Raw genomic sequence first — 8,916 nt, 5'->3', positions numbered from 1 at the left:
AGGGCTGGCAGGGACTTTCAGAGATCTCGGAAGCTATCACCCCCTCTCCAAGGTGGAGTCACCCACAAGCAGAGCATGATGTGGGCATTAAATGCTTCCAGCCATTGGGATGCCACAGCCTCCCCAGCAGCCCCCTGCGGCCCAGGAGACCGTCCTGGAGAAAAAGCACTTTCTCAAGCATAGCACAGATCCTTCCTCCTGCAACTAAGGCTGATGATTACTTATCCTTCTTCTGGTGGATCTGGAGTAGAACTGATCATTGTCTGCTTTATAGAATCTTTTATATAATAACAAAACAGCTTTTAGAGTAACTGAGAAAGAGGCGTTTGCTCACTTGCAAAGTCAGGAAATTCCCTGCCAATGGACATTCTTTGTCGGGGATCCTTTGCCAGCATAGGCTGAGCACTAAGCCCTACAATCTGCATTTTCCTTTTGAATGACTCCCACAAAATAAACCAAATATCACATCCAAGGAGATTTATTACATCCCTTCCAAGGGCGAAGCATTCCTCAGCTACATTCCACTTCTGTCTTTTGTGCTTAGGAAAGGGGAAAAAAATCGCTGTGATGCCTCTGGATCCCACCCCTCCAGGGCTTCTGTCGTTAATAAAGTCGAGCAGCTGGAGCCAGATTTGTCAGACTAGTCCTGAATGGCTGGCTCGCTCCTGCTGCAAGAGCAGCACCATCAGAGTAGCGCTAGGACTCCTGCTTCTGCTGAAAGACTAATAAGTCGTGGCACCACGTTTCCTCAGTAAAACCACCTTTTGTTGTTCCCAGTGACACCTTATCCCCGTGCTAGCAGCTTGCCAGAGTGGATCTTCTCGTTTCCTAGCTGCTTTGCCTCTGCATGATGCAAGAGTTTGCAATGCTTTTTGGGAGCTCAGATGTGCTCTCAGAGACTCTGCTTGAAGCAATTGCTCTCTCCAGGCTTTGCAGTGAAGCTTTTACCCAGATGTGTAAATGAGGATGTGTATAGAGGGAGGGCAAGGAGGTGAAACCTCTGTTGTGTTATCTGAGCTTAATTAAGTTTCACCCCTAGGCAGTTGCTAATTGATTGACCCCAGGATTGTAAAAGGGAGCAAATTTACCACAGCTCATTAAAAGAGCAGAGTTTGGAGTTTAATTTTTTTATTTTATAGATGAATACCTTTGACTGATGTCTTGCTGACTGATATTCGTGAAACAAACTCCGTTCAGCAAATGTTGGTAGGTGGATTTGGCTTTTGAAACCCAAATGAGAGAAGTGGTGAGTACACAGCTGCCTGTTCATCCTCACTGTGTCCCTTGCCAGCATTTATAGGTATCACTTAACTGGAGCTCTAATACTGCTTTTTGCTCCAGCCAAGGCTGTGCTAACCAGCTTGTTATCTCCTTCAGCAAGGTATCAAGTACATTTCAATTTCACAGGCTTCAAAAGCTTTTCACAAAATTGACAAAAAAACCCCTCCCCAAACTAAAGATCTGTTCACCTACCATAAAATGCAGTCACTGCAAGTGTGGGAGAAGCCAGCTGTGCAACAGCACAGGGCAACACCCCAGTGCAATGGTGTAGTAAGTGGAGAAGGGGAGAAGATGCTGTGTACAAGGGGAGTTGCAGGAAGAACAAAGGGAAGAGGATTGTCTTTTCCCAAACAGCTGGAACATGGGCTATTTGGAATGTTCAGAGATTGTTTCCAATCTGATGGTGTTCACATCTGTCCTACACAATCAAACTCCCATGCAGAGCAGGAGTCACCCGAGGGACAGTTGCCTTCTCAAATACATCAGGACACCGTTTGCAGGCCTGCTCTCCAGGTACTAGTCTTGACCTTTTGTTGGTGAGGTTTGACACAAAGGGTCAGGTTTGACATCCTGTCAGGACCGAGACATAGCCAGTGTGCGGAAAAGGCTACAGAAAATAAGGTATGCAGAACAGTGTGGAATAGATATGCACACCTGAAGATGTGAAGGATGAAGAAGACCATTATAAGCACAATGGAAGAGCAGCCACTGCCCAGCTGACAGGCAACTATTAGAAGGCAAACTTTCACAACCAGCCCAGCAAAAGTTCCTTTTATCACTTGGAGTGAATTCACTGCAGCTCCCATCAGCCTTAAAACCATTTCAGATGGGTTTTAAACCTATTTATAGTGTGGAGGGGAAAGTCCTGTTGTGTGGCAAATTCAAAAAGTAGTGTGCTCAACCTGGATGTGAGAAGTTGCAGCATATTTGACGTTTCCTCTGTCAGCCTGTGAGTTGCTTCCCTTTTTTTTCCTTGCAAGGACAGACTGTTGTCCTATTCCCTCCAGCTTGTTATCCTCAGAGAAGATGCTCATCTGTCCTGAAGACATTTCATGCATTCTATGAAGATTTTCAAAAATTCGATGGAACTGTCAGCTGAATAGCAACATGGACAAATGACACCTGTCCTACATGGGTTTCACTGTGAATGCATCTCTACAATTAAGATTGTCTACCCCTGTCCTAGGCTTGTTTGCCTCTAGGCCCTTCCGAGCCTTTCTGAGCTGCTTTTCTGTCTCTTCTGTTTGTAAAATGTTTAACATCCGTGAGCACTTACAGGAAAGTTCCAAGTTTCATGCCATATTTGAAAGTTCCCGGTTTTTTTGGTCTCGGATTTAGGTAGTGGTTCCCAAGAATAAATCTTTAGCTGTAGCTATGAGGAAGAGGGACTTACTGTCTCTGTAGTGAAATGACATTTCTTGACAGGAAGGACTGACCTTCCAGGAGAAGATGTTACTGAGGAAAGAGAGGAAGCCAAGTGTCTTCTCTTTGAAGTACATGGACATCCCCCTCCTGAGTGCACTTGTGACCCTCACAACTGTCTCCCCTACTGTTTGCTCTGTCTGCTTCTTTCTCTTTCTTCTTTTCCTCTCTCCCCAACCACACCCACTATTTAACCATTTAGATATAAAAATAAAAAATAAGAAAACCACCCAACCCACTAGACAGAGGGTTTGCTAAAGAAGGGTAATTTTAAAAGCAAGTCTTTGAGGTCAGTGTGTAATTGTACCATTGGGACTATGTGATCTGAGACAAAAATAATCCACTGAGTATCTGGTCAAGAAGGAGAGGATGGCAGCCTGCAGTGCGGGAAGAGTGACTTACATGCAATTGACCAGGCAGCAAAAGACCAGGCAAAACTACTTGCTGACACCAGAATTAATATTTGTGTAGAATAATGCAAAATATTCTGTCTGTGATGGGATCATTGCAGCTGTTGCTCAGGTCACGGCCTCCTTTGGTATGTGCCAGGAAGCACTGGTTACTTCCTGGAAATTTAATGGTCTTCCACAGAAATAAAGATGTGATGTGAAGTGTATTTCTATATTAACTTGCTCATGATGAACATTTCTGGTTTGATGTCGAGTTTAGAGTGCTGAGCCTTTTTAACAGTTCTCCATTTTCAAACCCCTGTTTCAGGTGCTTTATGAAAACCTGAATTCTGCAAAGGGTTCATAGGACTGTAAGCCATGCTCTCGGAATAAAGAAGAATGTTTTCACTCCTATAAATATCAGTTCCTTTCTTTGCAGTTCCTTCTCAGTGATAAGTGACAGCAGTAAGTTATGTGGGCCATTCATATAATGTATTTTACCAGTACTTCCTTTAGTGCATTTTAAAGGAAGACGTGAACCTGCTAAGTGCCCAAATATCTCTGCTGTCTGCTGGTCCTGAGAGCGCAATATAGGGGATAGGAGGACCACACCACAGTGCTTTGTTTTGTTTATTGTTCTGGCATAGACAGTGGCAGCCCCCATCACTTGGAAATAATGATGCTAATTCCCATACTGGGGCAAAACACTAACTGTTTACAGAGAATCATGATTTTCCTGGCTTCAGAGGTGGCTCGGTGACACCAAGCAGACTGTCATCTTTCTTGTTCCTCAGTTACTTTCACACTATCCCAGATAAAAGCACCATAAAAATCAGTTTTATTGTGAAAGAAGGTAAATTTGAGAGATGGGAGTACTCTTGTACATTGATGCCAGTGGCTGGGGGTATAGAGCTTTACCTGAATTGATGCTACTGGTGTTTCCACTCCAAAGTGTCCAGCCATGAACTCTCCAAGATTTTACTGCAGTTCAGTATTTTCCTTTCTCAAACCACTGTCTGTGCATGAAAGGATTTATTTTTAATCAGAGGCCAGTGCTGGTTGCAGGGGTCTTTACTTTGTGACCTTCAATTCTGTTTCTAGGAGGAGACAGTGGGTTTCAGTACCTTCTTGCTGTGGCTGTTTCTGGGCAAGCCCTTCCCAGAACAGATGCCACTGATTCAGGAGGTCTTGCTGCCTCCCCTTTATTTAAGTGCTGGTTACACAGCTCCGCCAGGATCCATTGCTGCTGTAAACCACGTTCAAGGGATAAGCAATTTGGGGTTTGGAGTCATTGTAGACCAGCCCTGGAGGCCTCATGCAATTGTTTTTCATCCTTCTTACACCCACAGTTCTGCTAGATTAGAGTTATTGCACATTCCAAACACTCTCTGACTTGAATTTGAGTTGGGAAAGACACATGCACACAAAAAAGAAATTTGTGTTGTAAATTAGATTTCTCAGATTTCAGTGATTTGTCATGGTAATGTGGCTCAATCTATGCAGTCATAGAAGCATTTCACAAGTTCAAACTCTTCCAATGCTATTAACTTCCCCAGTGTGGCAGGGTGCAACAACTGTAGGAGGTAAGGTTAATTTCAAATCATCTGTGGTAGAAAAAAGACATGGCACTCCACATGGGAAAGCATTAAACCTACAAAATGAGGATTAAGCTAGAAAGCATTCCCCAGCCCTAGAGATCTATTTGGGAAGACTGGATTCTTGGTTCAATTGTTTTATGGCCCTTCCTGCCCCTGTACAAGTCCAACAAGGTATATGTTGCCTCTTGGTTCAGCTCAGGTCAGTGGGACAGCACTCAAACACTTTCCTGTGTGCATTGTGCTTGCCCACAAGCCAAACCAAAAACTATAATTCAGAACTCACTTAATGGGGTGATCTAAAAATAATAGGATTAAAACCAGTAAATGATGGTTTCCTAGGTTTGCCTGCCTATGTTGGAGACAGCAGGTTGCATTTTCAGCCAGTTCCCTGCAACTGTCAGAAGTCACCTAAGAGCAGGGAAAGCAATAAGTTTCCACATTTCCAGGACTTCAGGTGCCCAGGCTTTGAGAAAGCTGCTAAATGTTCTGAGATACTTGGAGAAGGGAAGATCTGGCAGCTCTGTTAGCCCTGTTTGCCGCACAAACCAGAATGTCTCATTTCTCTAGTAACCTCTTTTCCTAGAAAAACTGGCTTCTCACAACCTGGATGGGTGGTCTCTTCAATGGGTAAAAAACTGGCTGCATGGCCAGACGCAGAGAATTGTGGTGAACGGAGCTAAATCCATTTGGCAGCTGTTTGCTAGCGGTGCTCCCCAGGACTCAGTTTTGGGGCTGGTCCTGTTTAACATCTTTATTGATGACTTGGACATTGGGATTGATGGTACCCTCAGTAAATTTGCAGATGACACTAAGTTGTGTGGGAGTGTTGATCTGATTTGAGGGTAGGAAGTCTCTGCAGAGGGATCTGGACAGGCTCAATCAATGGACTGAGGACAACTGCATGAGGTTCAATAAGGCAAAGTGCTGGGTCCTGCACTTGGGTCACAACAACCCCAAGCAGCACTACAGGCTTGGAGAAGAGTGGCTGTAAAACTGCCCAGCAGAAAAGGACCTGAGAGTGCTGGTCAGCAGTGGCTGACCATGATCCAGTATGTGTCCAGGTGGCCAAGAATGCCAATGGCATCCTGGCCTGTATCAATAATAGTATAGCCAGCAGGACCAGGGCAGTGATCTCCCCTCTGTACTCAGTACTGGGGAGGCCACACCTCAAGTGCTGCATCCAGTTTTGGGCCCCTCACTTTAAAAAGGACATTAAGGTGTTGTCCAGGTAGAGAGACTGATTTCTTCTACCATGCCTGCAGTGAAAGAACCAGAGGAAATGGCTTTAAGATCCAGATTAGGTATTAGAAAAAGATTTTTCATTGTTAGGGTGGTCAGACATTGGAATAGATTGCCCAGGGAGGTGGTGAAATCACCATCCCTGAAGGTGTTTAAGAGGCATCTGGATCTGCCCTAGGTGATATGGTTTAGTGGTTTAAACATTACCATGATACTGCTGGGTGGATGTTAGGACATGGTTATCTGAAAGTTCTCTTCCAACTTTGATGGTTGTATAATCAGTGGATGTTAGAGATGCACAGGTACAGAGCCATGGGCAAAGAGTTCTTGAGCACTTCAAAGAGCCTCTTTCTTAGTGAGGCTGCCTTTGGCCATGTTTCATGCTTCATGTTTTAGGCTACTGCTATATTTAAGTTCTTGATGAATCAAAAGCTGTACAGGAAATGGCAGCACCAAAGGGACCTGCTCAGTATGCCAAGGAGACACAGGTACTCTGGCACAGAGGACCCAGGGACTCTACTGCCTTGCCTTGCCTTGCCTTGCCTTGCCTTGGCTTAACTATCTACCCCACAGTCAGTTGCAGAAACCACATCTCTCCCCACTTCTGTTTCCTTGCTGGGTATCTCTCTAGCAATCATGAGGGATTTGTCAGTCGATCTTAATGGAAGGCAGCTGATAATTTTTATTTCTTTATTTCAGATCTCAGTCCATGCATGAAGAGCATGCCACACTTGGCAGCAGCTGTATGAGACTTTTGGATCCAGGTAGTCCCTCCCCTCCTTTTTGCAAGTTGAGAAAGTCATACTAGGGGCAACTTCGTTCACCAGGACTGCCCCCAAAGGAATTCTTGCTTCGCAAGAGGGCAGTTGGCTGGCCCAGGTGAGCTCTCCTGAGGCTGGGAGAGCAGCAAGGCCAGTTCCCAGGAACAGCTGCATGCCCAAGTGGTGTGGACAGTGCCAGCCTCACATGGCTTTCCTGCATCCCACCTGAGCCCCATGCACTGCTTGGGCAGGGAGCGGAGGGCAGGGGAATTTGCAGCCAAGAGTGACACGTCTGTATGTGCCTGACAGCATCTGTTGCCATGGCAATGCATATTTGAGCCTGAGCCGAGTTGCATCTTCCCTGAAGTTGTGAATTGAGCTTAGCTTTATTTATTTAAAACCAACCATAACAAGTGAAAGAAAGACAAGAGACACATTACAAATCCCCTTGCACAGGACGTAGCCAAATGAGTCAGAGGCACTGCAGGCTTTAATCAGCCCACCTGACGTCAAACCTCTCCATCAGAGGAAAGTGCCGCCTGGAAATGTCAACATGCCCAAATGGAAAGGCCAGAAGGTAAATCTTTTCCTGTGCTCACTCACTGAGTAGGAAAGAACAATTAAAATTCAGCCAGTTCCCTAGACACATCTTAATAGCACTCTGATTGAATGTTTTTCTCCTCCTGGTCCTCTCCCATCCCTGCTGTTAGCTGCCTGGGGACAAGGCCTATTGGTTTGAAGGATCTTTCTAATGTAGCATCAAACCCCAGATCCTGCAAGAACAAGGTGCTACCACCAGCAACATAAAACGGCTCTGTAGGAAAATTTTGTCACTGAAGTGACCTCTCCCACAAACACTGAGTTCACCATGCCATGACAGTGGTTCTCAGTTTCACACATGTGAATGCCCAGGGGTGAAAAGAGCAACTTAGCTTGGACCCATGCCACTTGTCAACAGAAAGTTGGAATGAGGAAGAAAAGCAGCAGGAATTAGACCACTGTTTTGCCAGAAGTGTCAGCCACCTGAGGGAAGGTCAACACCAAGCCTGACAGATGCACCACAGCAATAGCAAATGATAATGGGCTGTAACAGATGCATGACCTACTGGGAAGAAAAACCCTCTTGCATCCTTTGTAACAAAACTCAAACTTCAGGCCCCTGTAATATACACAAGGTAAGAAGGAGCCCCCAGCTTTGAGTACAAGAAGCCTGTTCTTGAGTGTATTATCTCAAGGTAGGTGTACAAAAGGGAGAGGGGTCAGCCAAGGACACCTACAGCTTTATGTGCCCCTTTGACAAACACCCAGCTAGGAAGCCTAGGAAAACCATCTATTCCCAGTCCACTGGTGTTTGCCAGGGGTGACAAAGGGACACATGCAGACATCAGGGAAAACAAGCACCCAGAGAAGGAGGAAGGAAGGAAGAATGTAAATGCAAGCCGCACCACTTAAAAGCAGGGCAGCATTCCAGTTCCTCCAAAGTGCTCCCCACACCCAGCACTGTACTGCAGCCAACCTGGTGGGCTTCTGATCTTCCCAAAGCACTTAACACTTCTCCCCCTTTTATTTTGGTCCTAAATGTGTTTTGCTTTGGTGGCTGATCCTGGCTGTGTGCCTGAGACTTTACACTGGCGTTGCTTTTCTCTAGGAGATGTCTGTAATGAAGGTTTCTTCCACCGTGTTCTCTTCCCCCGGTAGTGAAAGTCTGTAATTACCACTGAGGGGTGAGGCAGACAGCACTGAAACAATGTCATTTGAACGGGGGTGAGACATGCCTGAATTGCCGGGTTGTGCTTTTCTCCTCACAGGATTTCTTGTGGATCTGGACCTTGCTTTTAACCCTTGGCAGTACAGGGAACATCATCCTCCCACTCCCCTGACCAGCCTGTGTGCGCTGTATCTACTTGGTTCTGACCAGTGCAGATTCTGTTGGATGTAGCCAAGATGCAAGTGTCCAACTTCTCTACCATGCTTGAGGGGTCAAGTGGCACAAATCTGCATGGATTGCCCTCTAGTCATTCATGTGGGTAACTGGGAGTTTGGAGTTAACTCTATATGGCGCATACAGTGTGTCAAAGCAGAGTTGTTGCCATCCCTTGCCCTGACTCATCCAGTCCTGTTCCAGCAGCTCTTCAGCTGCCTCCTGTACCAAAGCCATTTGCTGCCCACTCCTTGATGCAAGGTATCTTCTTGGGGTAAAATCCAGAGTGTGCAGCTCGTCATCCT

The sequence above is a fragment of the Motacilla alba genome, chromosome 5 (assembly GCF_015832195.1).
Source record: "Motacilla alba alba isolate MOTALB_02 chromosome 5, Motacilla_alba_V1.0_pri, whole genome shotgun sequence".
NCBI lineage: Eukaryota > Metazoa > Chordata > Aves > Passeriformes > Motacillidae > Motacilla > Motacilla alba.
This window is presented reverse-complemented; position numbering follows the sequence as displayed.